Below are 22,651 nucleotides of genomic sequence, written 5' to 3'. Positions count from 1 at the left end.
TTCTTTAATGATATTTTTTAAAAAATTAAACCTTCTAGTCATCCCAATAAGCTTGGATAGCACTACCCATTTTTTTTTCTAACAATCAAAGTCCTCTTCACACGCTCTCACGCACCATGGGGCTTCACTACGTGCCGGCACGTTTAACCATCTTCGATGACATTTCCTTACAAAATTCTTCCATTCTACTCACAAGTCACAACCCTCAAATGATCTTCCTATAAAAGTTTAATCCAAGTCCAAATAAAAGGAAACATAATATCAACATATTTTTTTTTTAAAATTGCAATTTATTTTGAGGGAGAATCGGATGCATGATTTGGAGATGTTAAAATGTTTCTATTAAAAAACATGTCAAAAAATTCAGCAAATTAACAAGCATATGAAAAGTTGTTGGCTTTTCCTAAATTGGATGGGTGTCTTATGAGCCTTTTTGTACTAAGCATATATATGTGTTCACTCTAGTTTTAGATAATGAAATCAAAATATGCTTCGTTTTTTTATTCTATGAATTCAACATGCTATCAAGCAATCCTAACCTGATTTTTTTTTTTTGATGCGAGCCATAGGTGAAAAGTGCTTAGCATTATTCATACTTCTAATTACGCAATAATATTTTGTTTTTCTAAATTATTCATTCTTTAATGTTATTTAAACAAAATTAAACCTCCTAGTCATCTCAATAAACTTGCATAATTCTATCCATTTTTTCTAGTTATCAAAGTCCTCTTCACGCACTCTCACGCATCATGAGACTCCATTACGTGCCTCTACATGTAATCAATTACAATGACATGTAAAAGGTGAAAGTGCTTAACATTATTCACACTCCTAGTTAATTGGGGAGTTTTCTTTATTTATTTTTTTTTTCTTTCAAAATTAGTCATTCTTTAATGTTATTTTTACAAAATTAAACCTCGTAATCATCTCAATAAGCTCAAACAACCCTATCCATTTTTTATAGCTATCAAAGTCCTATTCAGAGGCGCTCTCACGTGCCACAGGGTTTCACTATGTGCCTCCACGTGTAACCATTTCTAATGACATGTAATAGGTGAAAAGTGCGGTTTCTCCTTTCTTGATCTTACCATGTCTAATAGAGTGCGGTTTCTTCTTTTTGAAACACCATTCAATTGAGGTGTTCCTGGTGGAGTCAATTGTGATAAGATACCAAAAGACTTAAGAAACTCATCAAACTTTGCATCCAAATATTCGCCTCCACGATATGATCGTAAGGCTTTGATTGTTTTGCTAGTTTGATTTTTTACTTCTGCCTTGAATTCCTTGAACTTTTCAAGTGCTTTAGACTTATACTTCATTAAGTACACTGACCCATACCGTGAAAAATCATCAATAAAGGTAATGAAGTAGTGATAACCTCCACGAGCCATTTCATTAAATGGACCACATACATCAGTATGTATTAAACCTAGCACATCTGCAGCTCTCTCGCTTTGCCTTGTAAAAGGCAATCAAGACATCTTTCCGAGAATACAAGATTCACAAGTTAGATATGATTCAGAACCTTATGGACCAATAAGCCCATCATTAACCAACCTTATGATTCTTTCTTCTCCTATATGTCCCAATCTCATGTGCCATAGGTGTCTAGGATTAAGATCATCTCTTGGTATCTTATTAGTCTTTTGTATCGTATGCTCATTTAAACTACCATCAATCATATTTAAATAATAAAGACCATTCAACATTGTTCCAGTTCCAATACATTTATTATTAAAATAAATGTAGCAAACATTATTTGGAAAGAAAATTCATAATTCTCTTTAACCAATACAGGAATGGAAATAATATTTCTAAAAGTACTAGGAACACATAAATAGTCTTTTAATATTAAATTGTGATTTGACGGCAACTGAATATATAAGATTCCAATAGCCAATGCATCAACTCTTACTCCATTTCCCATCCTGAGAGCAATCTCATCTTCAGCCAACTCCCAGCTTCTTAGATCTTGCAACGACGAACAAACATGTGAAGTTGCACCTGAATCTAATATCCAAGAAGTAGTATTTTGACCAATTGAAAAACTAGTCTCATACATGAGCATGAAAGACATACCTTCCAAAGGTTTGTCATTGCCCTTGACCTTCAAAGACTTTGAAAATATACATTTATTTGATTATAAGATCAATACAAAAGTATCAATAGTATATGACTCGTTTGATTGCATTTATTTTAAAAAAAATAGATACATGTAATACGAAGTATGATTTATGCAATTATATTATTATTAAAATAAATATGGAAAAAGAGAAATAATTTTAAAAAGCATTAATATAATTTTTTATTATAAAAATAATTTTATTACCATTTAAGTATTCTGTATTACTTTCAATTTCTTAGACTTTATTTGGCAGAGCTTATTTACGAATTATAGCTTATTATTATTAACTCCTAGAGTAGTTTTCAAAATAAGCTATATTTTTGAGCTACTAAAAATATAGCTTACTTTGAAAACTACTCTAGGACCATTGCTATGTTTGGAAAACCTAGCTGAAAAGGTAGCTAAAACTGAAAACTGAACCGCTGTTAAGTTAGCTGATTATGCTTAAAATTGTTTGGTAAAATTAGCTTTTTGATAAGCTGATAAATGTAAAAAGACTGAAGAGGATGTCTTCATAGAATTTAAATAGTTTTAAATTTAAATAGGTTTGTTACATATTAAAATTTAAGATTTTGAAATGAAACTATTAGTATAATCATGATCTAGCATCTCATAATGAAATAGTAATATTGTTGTGAATCTCTTTCATCTCAGTAGAGGTCTCACTTAATCTAATACATGTAATACAATCCTCTATATATATATTAAAAATAGGATCATGTCTAATAGTTTAATTTGGACATACATTGTTTTTGTTCCATGTAATCTAAATATAATAAAGTAAACTGCAACATTGGCAAAAGATTGAAGAGTTTAACCCAAGATATTCCATCGGAGGTGAAAATGCTCTCGGGAACTCAATCGCCGGTGAGAAGCCCCCAATCCCAGGAAGAACAAGATTTACTAGAAAGAAGTATCAAGAAGACTAAACGAGATGAAAGATCGCCTGAAGGCGACATAAACACCTTGATGATATGATAAATGTAGTCCAAGAGACGTCTCTTGCGTCGACGGGCTGCATGTGTCCTCCTCTACGCCACCAGACTCATATAGGCATTCACTGTTTGGCCCAAACAGTACAGTTATCAACCTCGAGAGAATGAATCAGAAGAAGAGATTGCATCGGAGGAGGAAGAAATGGACGAATCTAATTTTGACCCAGACTGCCCAACAATAGTAGTCACTATCTAAGGCTGAGAAGGTGAGACTGAGAAGACCTTGGCGCCATTCCCTCATTGTCCTGACCAACGTTAGAATAATGAATCACAAAGTTAATAATGGACAAGAAACTATATATACCTATGTCTTATACTCTTTTGAAGGAAAGGATAGGATGATGTCTTATAATAATGAATCATCATAACCTAACTTGGTAACTGCCTGCACAAATCTCTGATGCATCTCCGGGTTCCAGTTCAACCTCGGCTTCTTTTTAGTCTCACCACCACTTTCCTCATTCTGTTTCTCTCTCAGCTCTTTCGCCTTCCGTTTATGGTGATCATTCCCAGGTTCCCCATCAAGGGATGGTTCATTATTTTCACTGCTAGTTGTTTTAAGTGAAAATAATGAAAATATGGTTTGGATCGACTATGTCTATGCATATCATAGTGACAAACTTTAGTTTGAGTTCTTTAGCGCTTGGTTTTTTTTATAGCTACACTGGGAATTGTTATTGATGATAACCTTAGTAGGTAAAGTTTAACATTGCATTTTATTATTCAATTTTTTACAGCCTAGATGAAGTATTGTTGTTTGGTAGTCAAGCTGAGATTTAAGAACATTAATAATCATATAAACTGATAAAACCTAAAACTCAATTATACATTTATGCCAGAAACATGTTAGTTAAAGAACGAAGACATATAGTGATAGAATTCTAGTGTAACAGTTTAACAGAATAGAATTTGGTTTTAACATATTAATAACATAGAAATAGTCACTTAAGCTTCTACTAATAATATCGGGATAACACAGAAATAAAATTGCGTAATAGAGTTCTATTTTATGCATAATAGGATGATTAAATGGCTTATAGTAAATTAATTGTATACTACAAAATCATTTATTTAACTATAGTTGTGTAATAAAAAAAAAATCACTCCAGAAAGCCCTCCAGGAAAACAAAATCAATACTAAGAACTTTAATAATCATCTAAACTGATAACACTTAAAACAAAATGATGTATTTATACTTTTATAGACAAAAAAAAAAAAAAAAACCAACGAAACATCCAGGTTAACAAAATCAGAACTTTCAATGTGAACTACATACAAATCGTAGATCTATAGTTATTAGTTAATAACATTAACCTGGGAGTCATAGAGTAAGTACTCCAGTGTCTATTGGTTTGCCGTGGAACGTTGATATTTCCTGGACAAATAACAACGCATCAGCCGGAATCTTATACAGTTTTTTCTCGTCTCTGGGGATATGTCGGAAGCAGAGACGAAATAAACCCCATTAGTGAACAATCACGATGGTAGAATTGGTCACGATTAGGAGACTAATGTTATTGTTCACGATTTACAGATTCTGTAGAAAAATATTGTTATTTACGATTTGCAAGGAAGTATATGTACTAACTACAAGTATATTGTTGATGACGATTATGTCAACGTCTCATGTAATTTTAATGTAGAATTGTAGTATGAATAGGAATTGTATTACCATTGATAAGGAATATACCTCGAGTATACTGCCCGACACGTTGTGTATGTCTGTTCGACTTCGGGTACGGGTCAAGGACCTATATAGGGGGTTAGGGCCCCTCATTTTAGGGGGGCTTCTTCCATTTCTACACTAGCATCTCCTGTCTACAATACAGTTTACAATTCCTCTCAACTTTCTCTAGAATATTGAATAAAAAAAGGCTTGTTCAAGTCAATTTCTCTCTTTGTTTTCCTATATTTATACATACAAATACAGTAAATGACTACTTAGCAAGAATTTGTTTCATCAACCATATATTACAACATTACGTTGCAGGGAAATATATGTACTATATTATTACGATTGGTAATTTTAATCTAGAATTATATTATGAATAGAAAAGTAGGAAATAATATATTTTATTAGGAATTGTATTACCATATTTTAATATAATATTATAGTACTAATTGAAATTGTATTACCGTATTTTTTTTTATAATATTACGCAAACCTTAATAGTACAAGAGTTTTTTCGGCGGGAAGTTAAAATGGTGTATTTTGTTTTTATTAATAATATAGAATATAGATTACGCTAAGCACTTTGTGCTCAAATGGCATTAGTGACTTTACCATATAGGAGGTCATGAAATCGACCCTCAGTGGAGGCTTTATGTTGCGCGAAAGTTAAAGAATATATTGTATTAGGAATATTATTACCATATTTTAATATACAATTGTAATACGAATAGAAATTGTATTATCCTAATTTTTACAATATTAGGCAAACATTAATAATATAGGAGCGTTTTGGGGAGAACTTAAAATGTAAGATTTTATTTTTATTAATAGTATAGATTACGTTGTAGCAAAATATATGTACTGTATTATTACGATTAGTAATTTGAATCTAGAATTGTATTACGAATTGGAAAGTAGGAAAATAATATATTGTATTAGGAATTTTATTACCATATTTTAATATACAATTGTAGTACTAATAGAAATTTTATTATAGTATTTTTTACAATATTACGCAAACCTTAATAGTATAGGAGTGTTTTAGGCAGGAAGTTAAAATGAAGAATTTTGTTTTTATTAATTAATAATATAGATTACAGGGAAGTATATGTACTGTATTATTACGATTAGTAATTTTAATCTAGAATTGAATAACGAATATGAAAGTAGGAAAGAATATATTGTATTAGGAATTGTATTACCATATTTTAATATACAATTGTAGTACGAAATGAAATTGTATTATCCTAATTTTTACAATATTAGGCAAACCTTATTAGTATAGGACTGTTTTGGACAAAAAATTAAAATGAAGAATTTTGTTTTTATTATTAGTATAGATTATGCAAATCTTAACAGTATAGGAGTGTTTTGTAAGGTAAAATTGAGTATTTTGTTTTTATTAATGGTATAGATTACGTCGCAGGGAAATATATAAAATGTATTATTACGATTAGTAATTTTAATCTATAATTGTATTACGAATAGGAAAGTAGGAAATAATATATTTTATTAGGAATTATATTACCATATTTTAATTAATGTACAATTGTAGAATGAATATAAATTGTATAAAAATATACTTTACAATATTACGCAAACCTTAATAGTATAGGAGTCTTTTGGGCGGAAATTAAAACAGTGGATTTTGTTTTTTTTTTATTTGTAGTATATATTACGTTGCAGGAAATATATGTATTGTATTATTACGATTAGTAATTTTAATCTAAAATTCTATTACGAATAGGAAAGTAGGAAAGAATAAATTTTATTAGGAATTGTATTACCATATTTAAATGTACAATTGTAGTATGAATAAGAATTCTGTTACCATATTTTACAATATTACGCAAACCTTAACTGTATAAGAGTGTTCTAGGCGGGAAATTAAAATTGAGGATTTTATTTTTATTAATAGTATAGATATAAATTATGTTGCAGGAAATATATGTACTGTATTATTATGAATACTAATTTTAATCTAGAATTGTAATACAAATAGAAAAGTATAGAAAAATATATTTTATTAGGAATTGTATTACCATATTTTATTGTACAATTATAATACGAATAGGAATTGTATTACCATATTTTACAATATTACGCAAATCTATATACATATACATATACATATACATATATATACATATATATACATATACATATATATATATATGTATGTATATGTATATGTATATGTATATATATGTATATATATGTATACATATACATATACATATACATACATATATATATACATATACATATATATACATATATATATATACATATACATATACATACATATATATACATACATATATATACATACATATATATAGATATACATATATATATATATGTATGTGTACACATACATACATATATGTATTTGTACACGTAATTGTTGAATTAATAGCTAATGTGCAGATGTAAGCATCTGGTGCTGAAACTTTGGATATTTTATATATCAGTGTTTAGTATTTGTATAAATTGGGCAATTGTGCTCTTCGAAAAAGAAAATATAATATCACCGGCTGGAATTACACATTATAGAAAACCTCTTTGTAGACGATATTGGTAGTAGCAACAGAATCTTGTTCATCCTTGTTTAGAGCTAACACCTTCAGGCCACCAAGATAGGTGACTCGGGAAAAAGTCATTTACAATTGACTGTGATTAGAGACCAATTGTTTCAACAATAACGCAACGTGAGTTAGTGTTTGGCCTTGACTTTTGTTGATAGTCATGTCTTATGCAATCATCAATGGGAATTGTTTATGCTGGAACTTGAATGACAATCTCGTATCAAAATGAGTGAGAGACATTTGGGGGAAAAGAACTTTGGTTCATTCATGTGTCTCATTAACTATTCTTGTTTCGACAATGTAATTTGTCAATCTTGTGACAATGAGCCGTGTACCGTAACAAAGACCAAGAGAGTGGTCTATGTTCCACAATAACATAATAGGTGTACCAACCTTTAATGTCAAAGAATGATTAGGAAGTCCAGACAATCTCAAACTATTTAAGAATTCAGAAGTGTGTACCTTTGATAGATTTTCACCGTCTGATTATGCCTTACACAAAGAGTCACAACTTAAATATGTTTGTCCTTTTGTAGTATTCATCTCGCACATGTACTGATAAATTTGATCGACGACTGATAAGCTCCCAAGATACCCATTATTTGTGTACAAACTAGGGTGCTTTATAACGTTTTCAGTATCCTTAGATGATAATTTTATGATGATTTGTGCTTTAAATTCATTAACCGCACACAAAGCTACCTTTGGCATGATTTGAGACAATATAGAGGTCCCGGGAGCTACTAGGAACAAAGAACGAGCTTGAGAAGCAAACCGAGCAAGTCTGGAGCCCCGAAGACCCGGAATGAAGCCCACACGCGTGTTGGTGTGCGTGGCAACATTCCAGTAGCCAACCACGCACGTCCACACGCGAGTGGGAAGGCGTGGTTGGAACTCTGCGCGGGAATCTTCCTAGGGCGAAATTTCGGAGACTATTTAAGCCCCCTTGATAGAATTTCAGTGGAGAACCCCTTTTTCCCATTTTTGGAGAGTTCCTCCTTCTAGCAATTTTACATTTCTTAGTTTTTAAGATTGTTTAGCTTAGTAATTTCTCCTTGTAAGAAGACAACAAGCTTGGATTGAAGAAACACTTCAAATCTAGGTGATTTCTATTACATCTTAATCTATTTTATTATTTTGTTCTTGGATTGAATTAGCTTTTGTCTTTAAATTCTTGATCATGAGTAGCTAGTTTAATCTAGAGATTTGGATTATGTGAAGATATGTTGCTAGTGTGATGATCTTATATCTTATTTTGGATTTAAATGCTTGGATTGTTGGAATTTCTATTATTGTCTATTGATTGTTGTTTTGATGATATCTTGTTTGGATTTGGACAATATTCTAGATGAGAGATTGAGCTCTTGACTCTTTCATGTCTTTGATTAGAGTTAGGATTGAAAGCTTTGTAACAATCATAGATCCTATGGACTTCTTAAGACTAGTAGGAAAGTGTGTAGCTAAAGTGTTTGATAAAATGTCTCTTAGGACTTTGGTTGCTTAAAGGCACTCCTAAGTCCAAGAAGCCTTAGTACACAGAGGTGGAAGAGGACTACGACGACACACTCCTGAATAGCCAACATCTTTGCTTCGTTATCCATTGCCATAGACACACTAGGATGCAACATAGATGAACACTATCCAATCCCTTATCTCTTTACATACATTTACTTATATTTGTTTTACTTTCATTCTCACAAACCTTATGAACCTCTTCACTCTTGAATCACCATTCACCACACTCGAATCTCTAGCATGACTCAATCATTTAAACACACAAACACTTGACACACCTCCACGTCCTTCCTTCGAGACCGACACTCGGGGAGTCACTAACTGTCCGTTTTATCACATTCATATATCTTTTGACAATTCACCACTACCCAAAACAATTGTTCAAAATGGCGCCGTTGCCGGGGAAGGCAATAGGTTGTCAAATGTTTTGTCTATTTTGATTGAATGATTGTGAGATTTGAACATTGTTAATCCACACCATTTTACTTTGTTTTATTTTCTATTTTACTTGTTTTTGCTACTTACCCAATTGACTACTTTTAGTCAATTGTGGACCATTTTGCTTCATTGATAATCTTAACAGGTGAATGCACACGCGAGCAAAAAGAAATCAAGGCTTACTACCTTATATTCCAGAAATCAACAGAGCAACTAGGAAGAAAAGCATCCAAAAATCACAAATGGATTCGTCAAGCGCAACCAGAAATCCACAAGGAAGAGGAACAACTATACCAAACCCACCTCCTGTGCCAGTTAATCCACAAGGACCGATTAACCATGAAGAACCAATTTTGGAAGAACCACAAGTTAATAGAGCGAATCCACAAGAGCACCTTTGAGAAGAAGATTACTATGGAATACCTCAAGAACCGCAAAGATCAATCGCCGATTACATGACGCTGGACTTCAATATGCACAATTTGATCTATCTACCACCGATGGAAAATGTCAACTTCCATGTACATCCAACTATACTCACATTGGTCCAAAATAGCCAATACTCAGGATTGCCATCAGAAGATCCTAATGCACACATCACAAGGTTTATAAGAGCATGTGGTATGTACAGACAGGAAGGTGTCAGTGAAGAGATAATTAGACTCAAGCTATTCCCGTTTTCAGTTATAGGAGAGGCAGCACGCTGGTTGGATAGTCAAGACGATAACCACTTCAGATCGTGGCAACAGCTACACCGAGAGTTTATGAACGAGTTCTTCCCAATTACTAAGACTATGAGAATCAGAAGACAAATACAAGAGTTCAAGCAAGGAAGGCTTGAAAGTTTGGGAGAAACTTGGAGAAGGTTTAAAGTGCTAAAAAGGCAATGCCCACAAGATCTAATGCACCCATGGGACGTAATAAGTTCATTCTATGGAGGGCTAACTGATGAAGGAAAAATACTACTTGACTAAGGTCCAAACAAAATAAAGGGTGAATAACATGCAAGCACACAAAGATTTGAACCATTTTGGTTCCATAGATTCCAATTTTCAGTGCAAAAGGCAACTTCCAAAGCATATTTCAAAAATTTTCTTGGCACAAGATTAGAATTCCTCCTAGATAGTATCGACAATGACACACTCTCTAAAATCATACACCCGATAAACTCAATCAATCAATCAATTCAAGTATATGCATGCAACGCATCCTTTCTACAATTAGAAAATAACATCGTCCTCGATGTTGCCAAGAGGAACAGCGGACAAGGAGTAAGGGTCAATTAAACAAGTAACAAGAATGTCTTTCCACACTTAAAAGTGTTTATGGGCCTGAACAATAAACTAAAGTACCCATTTATAAACAAGATCACACTACTCATCATATGTATATCAAAGTCAGCAAACTCATAGAAAAGAACATCCACTTTTAGAATTGTAACAAGGCATCCATAAAGAAAAAGGGATAGAAAAATATACCAACACTGCATATCCCTCCATTAAGCATCAGCGCGTGTTTCGGCCCTTTGAAAATTTCCTACATTAAAGGTCAGCATCAAAGAATAAAGAATGTAAATTCTACCTTTCGCTTCTTGGTTTCCTGGCTTCTCTATCTCTCTCTCGTTGTTTTTGGCTTGGGGTGCCTCCTAAGAGCGCCACGTTTAACGTCCTTGGCTGGACGAAACGTCAGAAACAGTAGCAACAACCAGGCTACCAAATATTGTCAACAAGCATGAAAATAAATCAAACAAAGATAAATATGGTCCACAATTATTTTTCAAGTCATCAATAGAAAATATTCAAACATTCATCGGTTTTCTTTTTCATGGGCAAACTTCCAAACTCATTTCTCTCACTGCCTGGTGCTGGGTGCTCTTCTTGTAAGCTCTCTCCTGAGGTGGTTTATTTGCATGCTCAGTTCCTCTAGGAGCTTGCAATGTCAGGCATCCCTTTCTTCCAAGTGCCGCTCTTGCTCCAGATGCAGCTGGTACTGGAAAGCCTGCATGGACTTCTAGTCTGTGACCTTAATAAAACATTCGGGCGTTGCAGGAAGTGACGATGATTGCGCGGGAATAGGATCTTAAGCAGACAGAGCTACTGATTGAAAGAAGATCGAATCATCGGGGGATAGGATCGGAGGGGAATGAGGTTGGACAGATGAAGATGATAAAGTCTATCGGTGGGATGAAACAGGCTGGGATAATGAGGAGGGAGAGGTAGCTGGGGGCTGTACAGGTGGAGCGCGTGACGTAGTTGTGGCCTTCTTAGCTACCCTCGCCTACTTTCTTTACTTGCGCGAGCGGCCAAGGTTCATGTCGGATACATCCGATAGAGGAGTCATGAGTGCCTCCGGTAGGCTATACTCAGTCCAATTTTCCCTTTCCGTGTATCCCAAGACGATGCACAGCTGGGTGACTAATGGTCCTATGAACACAGAGTTGACTTTCTCCTGTTATTATACCTGCAGCATCCTTTACAATCTGCACCCATATTCACGGGCTTCCTGTATCCATACTCCAAATAGCAAACAGGTCCAATCTGTAAACTTTCGCAAAGTTTCTCCTACGACCTCCCCATGACTGGGCTAGGATGCGTCTCACCACCCGAAGATCATCTCTACGGATGTAGCTATGCAGAACTCTCGATCCACTCCACTCAATTCCCGGCTTTGCAATGGTGCGCCAATACCTCTTTAGGGTTTCAAGATCCCCAAAATCCCATGGTAGTCGTCTATACCATGGCTTTGCCTGGTCATCTCTATCGTAAAATCTAAGAAATACCCCCAAGGTGTTAACCGAGATGTGATAGGGATCGTTGAAGACAGAGAAATGGATTGTCGGGCTTTTAAAGTCACCGTTCCTTCCCTTGATCTCCAGTGTGACACCCCCAACTTTTCACAAGCTGAGATAGCTAAAACTTTAAACATAAAAGCTGCTTATCTCAACAACTACTCATACTATAGCGGAAGCGATTTAAAACTTATAGGGTGTCATGCCACATCTAGGTAAAACACAGCCTAGATGCACAGGCTATCCAAAAACTGAACAAAACATAAATCCTCAAAACATCATAGCAATAACAAACTAGTCAAGGTACATAATCCAAAACAAAGACACATAGGCCCGAAAGAAGTCTAAAACATCATCTAGTCTAAGCAAGCATAACATAGCTCTAGCGCGCTCACGGCTTAGACTACTCCATACCTGGAAAACATTTAGAAAACCATTAGCAAAAGAATGCTAAGCAACCACCACTCACACTCGTGAGAACATACATAATATAATAATCTTGTAAATAGGTTTACACACCCGTATAGAATATACACACCAATGAAATGTTCTTTAGTTAAAACGGAGACTCAACAACAACAAGCTGAATAAGCCATAAACCAAGGACTCTCCAAATAACACCAATATCCAATATGAATGTACAAGACAACAAGTCTATAACCAAGATACCAACTGAATCACAACTTCCACAGAATAATTGCAAGGGAACCATCCAAACCGACATATCAAGGAATAACAGACACCAACTGAGGTACAACCTCAACCAAATGACCACAAGGAAGCCAATCAAACCATTATACCAAAGATAAGCATCAAACCACAACCTCCAGACCACAATAATAACCATAAGACCAACCACCATATCCAACATCACAACACAGAGGCATAAACCCAACTACAGAGGCGTATGAGCCCAAATCACAGAGGCAAATGATGCACATTCTCACAGAGGTACCCAATTCCCAATCACAGAGGCACTCGGGCCCAATTACGGAGGCATACAATACCCTCCCAATACCAACCACAAATAGACCATAATTCCACCAACTAAATCCCAAGGTTACCAAAGATTCAACAAGAGAAGAGATGCTCATACAGACTCAACATCCCCACATACCAACTCAGATTCACCCACACAAATCACCCACCAACAGTGTTCATCTCACAATATGAACACAGTGCATACTCAGGATAATAATCAAAGAATAAACCAATGATACTAACTCAAGAGATCAAGATAAACGTCCAAAGATCATGAATAAATACTCAAGAATCAAGGTGAAATACTCAACAAGATATCCAAACAAGTTCCAGAATCAGAGATGAATCAACAAGACAACAGATCAACAAATCAGCTACTGGAAATAGAACTGGAAATGAACTGGCAGAGCACTCTCACGGAACACCCTGTTCCGCCAAACTACTCCACCAACACTAACGGAACAAACCCACGGAATATACCCTTTCGCCAAACTCTTCCTCTAGTTCTAACGGAACAAACTCACGAAATACACCCTTCCGCCAAACCATTCCACCAGTGTTCTTACGGAATACACCCTTCCGCCAAACCATTCCACCAGTGTTCTTACGGAACATTCCAACGGGACACATTATACCATTGAAACGCACCGCAAGGACAACTCCAATGCACAAAATCTAGACTTAGAACAGAATACGAAATACTCACTCCCAGAATACCAAAAATATGATCAGATTGCCCATATTACACATCTCAGAAGCCAAATAAAGATGGAATCCATAACAATAGATGCTCATACTCAACAAGATGCAAAGGATCAAGAACACAAGTTCAATAACCCATCAAAATAGATCACAAATCATCAAGAACAAAGGCTAGATCAAGAAATTTCCACAGGATTCCAAATCACCAAGTATTATACATAGATCAAGAGTGTAAAATAGGTTTTAGTGAGACATGATGGTTACCTCTTGTAGCACAACTTCAAACCAAGCAAACACCTTCCTCTTCACAAGCCACTCCCACCCACTTGATCATCTTTTTCCCAAAGAAAGATCCCAAAAGAACACCATAAGAACTTATAAAAAGATCATGAAAATGAGATGATACAAGGCATATTCCTAAAGAAAAACACTTACCCAAGCCCTAGAAATCCTAAAGGAGCAATCTTTGTCTTGAATCTTGAAGAATAGAGGATAGTGTATATTGTAGGGTTCTTAGGAAATGATAGGGTAGGAAGAGTTATTTTGTAGGAGAATGAAAAGGGTAGGAAGAGTTAACACAAACTCTTTTATATGGATAGGAAGATCATTACATGCATAGTGTATATATTATATTAGGGTAACTAGAATAAATAATGGGCCCTTATAAAGAATGTGTCTTGCATTATTCAATACAATACTAGTAAGTATGAAATTGGTCCTTCAAAAATAAATAAATTGGGCCATTACAAAATATTTTTACTTATAAGAAATATAAGCATCCAATTTAAAGAAATCCATTATAGGAATTAAATCGAGAATTGGGCCTTAGAATAAATAATTAATTCCGGAATAAGAAATATATATATATATATATATATATATATATATATATATATATATATATATATATATATATATCAATTAGAAGAACGGAGCCCAATTAAATCAAATAAATTACACGGTAGAAATAATTACCGGTCTCAAGGCTTGAACGAAATTACGGGGTGTTACATCCAGACTAGCAATAAACTCGTAAACCACAGGGGCATAAGTCGGGTGACGCCATCCAAAGATCTTGCTCCAGTAAGGTTGATGGATGAGACAAGTCACCGCATGTTGGCAATGAAAAGGGGTCAGGGCGGATAATTCCACATAATTCCAACCGGTGATCGGGAGAGTAATCAAGTGATAGAAGCGTTGCCTCATCCTTGTGGTCATGATGATTTCTTGGTTGCCAATTTTGTTATCCGTTTCTTCCTCCTTTAGTTGTATACTAGGCTCCTCCATCGGAGCTTTTCCTTTTCTGTACCTCATTTCTCTTTGCCGTGTGAAGGATGATTGTGAAGACATTTCCTACAACCAATTAACAATTGCAACATAATACAAGGAAATATTTTCTCATTTCAATTCAAGATCTATCATTATGGATTGCATTATAAAAGCTCAAGGTCCTCACACTTCTTCTGTATAATTTCCAACTTTCTTTTCAACAATTTCCTCAATAAATTTCCAAATTCACAAACAACAATGGCTATGCAATTTTCCACATTCTAGAAGCAATTTTCAATTCAAAAGTCAACATAAAAGTCAACTTCATCTTCTTCCTCAAGACCAAGTTGAGGTTGAAAATGAAATGAACAAGTAAGCTAAAAATTCAACAAATGTATATGTGGAAACGATAATGTAGCATTCATGAAGCAATAACACATCATTCTTCTCTACACATGCTTCCAATTTCACACCTAATCTATCCAAGCAAGAAATCCCCAATTTTCACCTAGGGTTCAACGTTCTAGCACAAATGATCATATATAATCATGAAATTCCCACAATGTAGCATCAATATAAGCTCAATCTTATCATAGATATCCCTTTAACAACAATGTAAGCATGGGAGAAAACAACATAATGTAGATCTAAAGAGAGATACCCAATCAAAGCAAAAATCTATCACTTAAACCAAATAAAGCAATGAAATATGGAAGTTACCTCTTTAGATGATTTGGAATATGCAATGGCCTTGTAATCTAGCAAGAAAAATACCTTAAGATGGAGCGTTTTTACCTTGAGGAAGTATTTTGCCCGTGGAATGAGAGAAAATGAAGAAGGGGAAAGATTTAAACACTTTTTTGTCACTTTTACGCAACCTTTCTGGTGCCTGTCCACGCCACCTCCATGTGTGGATGATGGCGTGGAATTGCACTGGTTTTGGTCCACGTTGGCTCCATGCGTGGATGCCTGCGTGGAACCATTCTGGAATGTGTCCACGCCTCCTCCACGCGTGAGGGCGGCATGGACTTGTCTAATAAGTCCCACTTTGATTCTTTTTGCTTCCTTTGCTATTGTTGATGACTTGTTGGTGATTTGTGGTCAAAACATGCCCTCCGAATGCATAATCTGCGTTGTTAGTTCAAGTGGGGCTATACTAAAAACAAAATTTACTAATAATCAAAAGAAAATACGATGATAACAAGGATAAAAATTCTAAAACTAAAAGATAACGTTGGGAATGCCTCCCAAGCACGCAACGTTTAACGTCTTTGGCCAGACGCAGTGTGTCCTATCCTTCGAAACACACTGATTTTGGAACCTTACCCAGCGTCCCATGAACTTTCGCTTCAAGGAACGCCCCGCAGATGTTAGACAACCTTGAATTCAACCGAGAGAAGAGGAAGAACAACGTTCATGACTAAATCAAACTTAGCCTTGCACTCCACCCTCAACTTCTCAAGGATGGTGTGAACTTCTCTTCCCTTTTATTTCTCATCTCTTCTACCCCAAGAGAGCTTTTCACTTCTAGCAGACTATTTATACCATATCTCCTTACTCCCCTTTTCAATTTCAAATGTATCAAAGTTTTTCCACTCAACTATCTCAATCATATCAAAGGTGAAAAGTCCTTCGTCTATCACCATCTCCTCCCCATCTTCAATCATCGCACCCTCACAAGAGTAAAATGAAGCATTATCCCCTTCCCTTGACAACTCATAGTTAAATACTGTTGAATCAAAAGGTTGATCACAATTGTTGGCAAAAAGAAATTCCAATTCGAGTCAGAAAAGGAGTACACCAAGATTAGAAATCAAATCACAAACAAACTAGGAATAACACCAATACTATTTTGGTTCTGATTAGTTGGCTATTTAAAGGACCTCTCACCATTACACCAGATGAATTCCCTAGCTAATATTGTGAGGCATAAGAGAGTTTGAGAGGATTCTAAATTCCCCTAGAAAGTAGTACATGTGTTTAGGTTACAATAGATTAGATAGGAGAAGATCAATCTATTGTGTAATTTCTGGTCCCAAAACTATGTACTTTGAATATTAAGCTTTTAGTGGATTTAGGCAAATTCTCAAGACTAAGAAGTGCCTCGCAGAATAGGGTTTTTCCCAAACTACGTTATCAAGTCTCTTGTGTTACAACTATTGTTTTAACATCTCTGTGTGCTGCGCATTACATTTTTTCAATTGGTATCAGAACCAAACTGCTTAAGTTATTAGCAGGATCCTAATGGAGTTTCCCAGGGAAGGACTATCAAACAACAGACCACCAGCCCTAAGTAGTACAAACTACTCCTATTGGAAAGCTAGAATGAAAATCTACATATTAGCCCAAGGAGAAAGAGTGTAGAGGGCTGTTGAAAACAAATGGAAACATCCCCTTGATGACAATAACAAAGTAAAAGGTCGTGCTGATTGGAGCGAAAAAGAACTCAAAGAGTTCGACTATAACTCAAAAGCTATGAATGCCATCTACGGAGCCGTGAGTGAAGAAACATTCAAACTAATCGCTGCCACAAATGTAGCAAAAACAGCATGGGATATATTGTGTGATCATCATGAAGGAAATTCAACAGTCAAACAATCAAAACTACAAATGGTCCAAACTCAGTTTGAAAATCTAAAGATGGAGGAAGAAGAAGATATCACACAATTTAATGGAAGAATACTAGAAATTGCTGGGGAAGCCTATAACTTAGGAGAACCCATTCCTGAAAACAGGTTAGTAAAAAAGGTGTTGCGATCATTACCAAAAAGATTTATGATGAAAGTAACAGCTATTCAAGAAAGCAAAGATCTCAATACCTGCAAGTTAAGTGATCTAATGGGAAACCTTAAAACATATGAGCTTGAGATGCTGCAAAACAAAAAGCCTAATGGCAAAGGAATAGCCTTTCAATCAAAACAAGACACCAACTCAGATGAAGATACTGAAAAAATGGAAGAATCCATTGCTGTGTTGACAAAAAACTTCAACAGAGTTCTCAAGAAATTTAACAAATTCAGAAATAAGAACAAGAGTTTCTCAAATAATCAAGGGAGTCCATTATTTGCACAAAACCAATCCATCAATCCCAAAAAGGAAGGGAATCCAAACCTAGATGGAATACAGTGCTATGAATGCAAGGGATATGGACATATTCAGTCAGAATGTCCAAATTACCTAAGAAGGAAGAACAAAACATATATAACAACCTTGAGTGATGACTTAGATAGTGAAGAAGAAAACAACACAAATTTTGTGGCATTTTTCACAAATCATGAAGACGATGATGAATCAAAGGAGGACATGCAAGATCTATTAAACTCCTATACACAGCTGCACGCCAAGTGGGAAGAAATCATCAAAGTAAATTTAAATCTCATGCAAGAAAATCACTTCCTTAAAAGTGAAAAGGAAAATGAAATACTTCTTCACAAAGAAACCCAAGAAAAGTTAATGAAATCACTAGAAGAGAACAAATTGCTACAGGAAATAAGAAGACTAACTGAAAGTGCAGTACAACCAGACTTAGCAACAAGGAAAGATTCTACAGTCGAAAACAGAGAAGTGTTACAACATCACTTTCAACACCGTAGAAGAATCAGATGTTACTACTGTCACAGATTGGGACACATCAAGGCACACTGCTATAAAAGACAAAATGATCTCCATAACAGAATCTGGGCAAAGCAAGAACAAAAACCAGCCCAAAAAGTCTGGGTCAGAAAAAATCAAACACCAGTCACAGCTTATACTTCAAAAATCAGCAAAGAAACAAGTGTTTGGTACTTTGACAGTGGGTGTTCAAAACACATGACCGGAAACCCAAACAATCTAGAGGACGTCCATTACAAAAATGAAGGACATGTAACCTTTGGAGATGGAGAAAGGGGGCAAATCATTGCTAGCGGAACACTAAATGTCCATGGTCTACCCAGATTGCCAAGAGTCTTCTTGGTACAAGGCTTAAAAGCAAACCTTATAAGTATAAGTCAGTTGTGTGAAGATGAACTAAGGGTAGAATTCTCAAAAGGAAATTGCAAAGTGTACAATCGAGGACATGAATGCGTCATGATGGGAAAAAGGTCATCGGATAAATGCTACACATGGGATAGCCATTTAACCTGCAACCAAGTCACTATCAATCAAACACTTTTGTAGCATCAACGTATGAGGCATATAAATTTTCATGATATGAAAAAGGGATTAAAAAGGGGAGCATACCGAGGTATTCCAATACTGGACATTGATGAAAATAGAAAATATGATGCATGTCTTGAAAACAAAATGACAAGGAGTAGCCACAACAGAACACCAGGAGTTCACACTTCAAGAATTATGGAACTTCTCCATATGGACCTCTTTGGACCCACTCAAACAGAAAGCAAAGTTGTTAGAATACCTGTTCCAACAACAGAGGGGATCTATAAAGATCCAAAAGGAAAGAAGGTGGAACAAACTCTGTATCGAAGCATGATAGGGAGTCTACTCTATTTAACAGCGAGCAAACCAGATTTAAGTTTTGGGGTAGGGATATGTGCCAGATATCAAGCCAATCCCATGGAAACGAATTCAATTCTGAGTTTCTGACTCTTTTTGATGATCTACTGAAGATCTGTTGATGATGAAATCGTTTGCTGAATATTATGCTGATGATGAGGTTTTTTGCTAATATGCTAGAATGATAAGAACACATTTTTGTGCTGCCGATGTTCATATTCTTGTGCTGCTGATGTTATGAAGTCCAGAATACTATAATTGGTAATACTATAATCATCTCCTCTGTCTCTCAAAAACTACCATACTGACCTAAAGTCACAAAGACTCAAACAGAAGATTCAGGACCAAAAGAGGAAACACAGGAGAATCAACTAAGGGGGAGAAATCAAGGTTTTTGCCAAAAATTTGACAAAGGGGGAGAGTGTTGAATCAAAAGGTTGATCACAATTGTTGGCAAAAAGAAATTCCAATTCGAGTCAGAAAAGGAGTACACCAAGATTAGAAATCAAATCACAAACAAACTAGGAATAACACCAATACTGTTTTGGTTCTGATTAGTTGGCTATTTAAAGGACCTCTCACCATTACACCAGATGAATATCCTAGCTAATATTGTGAGGCATAAGAGAGTTTGAGAGGATTCTAAATTCCCCTAGAAAGTAGTACATGTGTTTAGGTTACAATAGATTAGATAGGAGAAGATCAATCTATTGTGTAATTTCTGGTCCCAAAACTATGTACTTTGAATATTAAGCTTTTAGTGGATTTAGGCAAATTCTCAAGACTAAGAAGTGCCTCGCAGAATAGGGTTTTTCCCAAACTGCGTTATCAAGTCTCTTGTGTTACAACTATTGTTTTAACATCTCTGTGTGCTGCGCATTACATTTTTTTTCAAATACATCGAACGATTCCTCTCCCTAAAATTTAAAACAAGCAAATTCATCATTATACAAGAGAAAATCCTTACAATTAACAATCACCGCATCACGAATTGCCATGGGATCATCCTCCATAAAATTAAAGCAAGCATAATCATAATCAAGCATACGAGAGTCCTTTTCACAATCCTCACAAGTATTCATCAAATCATTGTTACAAACTTCTACAGAGTCATCCTCCCGAAAATAGAAACAAGTATCATTTTGCTCATCAAGGATATCATCACGGAGTCAGAAGCAAAACCAGCTTCAGACGCAAGAATTCCAGCATGTCGAGCTTCCAGGCGAGCAATTTTGCGGTAATGCTCGTGTAAATTGCGTTCCAATCCAGCAGCAGCATCCTGTTGCGCAACAATTGATGTCCGAATGAGCTCCAGAGAAGATTCAATAGAACTGGCCATCTGTCTGTGAGAGATCAGCGCTAGAGGAGGCATAAGAACTGAGGGCGCAGTAGTGGAAGATCCCGGAGTCGGAGCTGAGGCAGCGAGAGTATCACAATCATCATGATGATGGCCCTGAGCAAGACGTAGATCAAACTGATACACATGTTCATTTTCTAAAATGGGCTCATGATCATAAATGGTAAACCCTTGAGAAGTAAAGATGTCGTAAATGAGACTCGGGTAAGGAAGATGAACTTTGTCTTCCTTCTTCTTCCTGGTGAAAGACATCATATGAGAGAAAATAACAGAACCGAGATCAACATCTAACCGATTTCGAATTTTGTAGAGAAGAAAACCCATCTTTCCAGACACCAAATTTGTATTGACCGATGGCAACCAATTTGTAGAAGCCAAGCGCAGCATCACAGAGTACACTGCTGTCAAATTTTGAGACTGAAGCCCCGTCTTCGACCAAACCAGAACCTGATTGTGAGTGAGAATGCCAGCCAGCAGATTGAGACTCATATCAACAGAGTGGTCAGACGAGGAATGGTTTAGAAACTTATTGATGACCGCTAGACTAATCGAATACCATTTGTGCCGAATAAACACTTCATGATAGTGGGCAGAAACTAGAGCATCCGCATCCTCTTGCAAATTTGTATAAAACTCGGGAACCAACCACGGTGAGTACGGACCAATATTCTGAACCGTATGTAAAAGGTTTTGATCACGAAGAAGAGAGAAGATGTTGCAATTCGCAATAAGATCGTCCTCGACGATGGTTATTTCAAAAAGAAGAGACCTATCCCAATGAGTTTCCCAATCTTCGATTAAGTTAGAGTGCAACAAGACCGGTTTAAAAGCTTTAGATTTGGACTTTTTTGAGGAAGACGTAGGAGTAGATTTAGGAGGCATCGAGGAGGCTCGTGATCACGTAATTCTGACCGAAACTTGGGGTGCAGATTTCATGCGGGCTCGTGTCTCGGACAAAAAAATTACCTCATCAGAATCATCAAGTTTCCTTTTGCCAGATGATGGGATAGGTTCTTTATCTTTCGAAGATTGAGCATGCAGCTCTGGAACAGAACCAGTACCTACAGAGGAAACAACTAGGACAGAGACACTAGGAGCAGACACAGCAACGGACACAGGAATGGACAACCCAGAGTCAGGAACAGGATCACCCGGTTGATCAACAAACTAGGCTACGTCACGAATATTAAACGCACTGGACAAGGGGGCAGTAATTTCTGGAATAGGGTCAGACGCAAACAGAGACGGAATACATGGAACAGACACAGGAACAGATTCAGACACGCAGATCGGAACAGATTCAGGGCTATAAGCAGCAGAGGATGTAAGCATGGAAACAGAGCCAGCCATAGTAGATAACGGGGTAACACATATCGCATCAGTAAAATTCACAGAGGGTATATTAAAGGGAGCAGATATGGTACCAACAAAAGGAATATGCGAACTACGAAATCTAGGAATAATAACTGAAAAAGAAGGCAGCCTAGACTTAGGTACGAAGGTTGTACCCTCTAGAAGAAGCGGACCAGATGTTATCACCGATTGGGAGCTATTTTTCAGAATTTGGAGCGCAGCAAGAAGTGCTTCTTCGTCGATCTCCTCGTCACTGGTTGCTTTGATTTCAGGAACTGGCCACGATTCAGCGATGACATTACGAGCCAGAGTCAGTAGTTGCCGTGATTGTTTGGCTGAGAGCTCATCCATAAGTTCTTGATGAAGCTTG

This window comes from Ipomoea triloba, chromosome 9 (genome assembly GCF_003576645.1).
Source record: "Ipomoea triloba cultivar NCNSP0323 chromosome 9, ASM357664v1".
Classification (NCBI taxonomy): domain Eukaryota; kingdom Viridiplantae; phylum Streptophyta; class Magnoliopsida; order Solanales; family Convolvulaceae; genus Ipomoea; species Ipomoea triloba.
The sequence above is the reverse complement of the archived record's forward strand: the minus strand, read 5'-3'. Positions refer to the sequence as shown.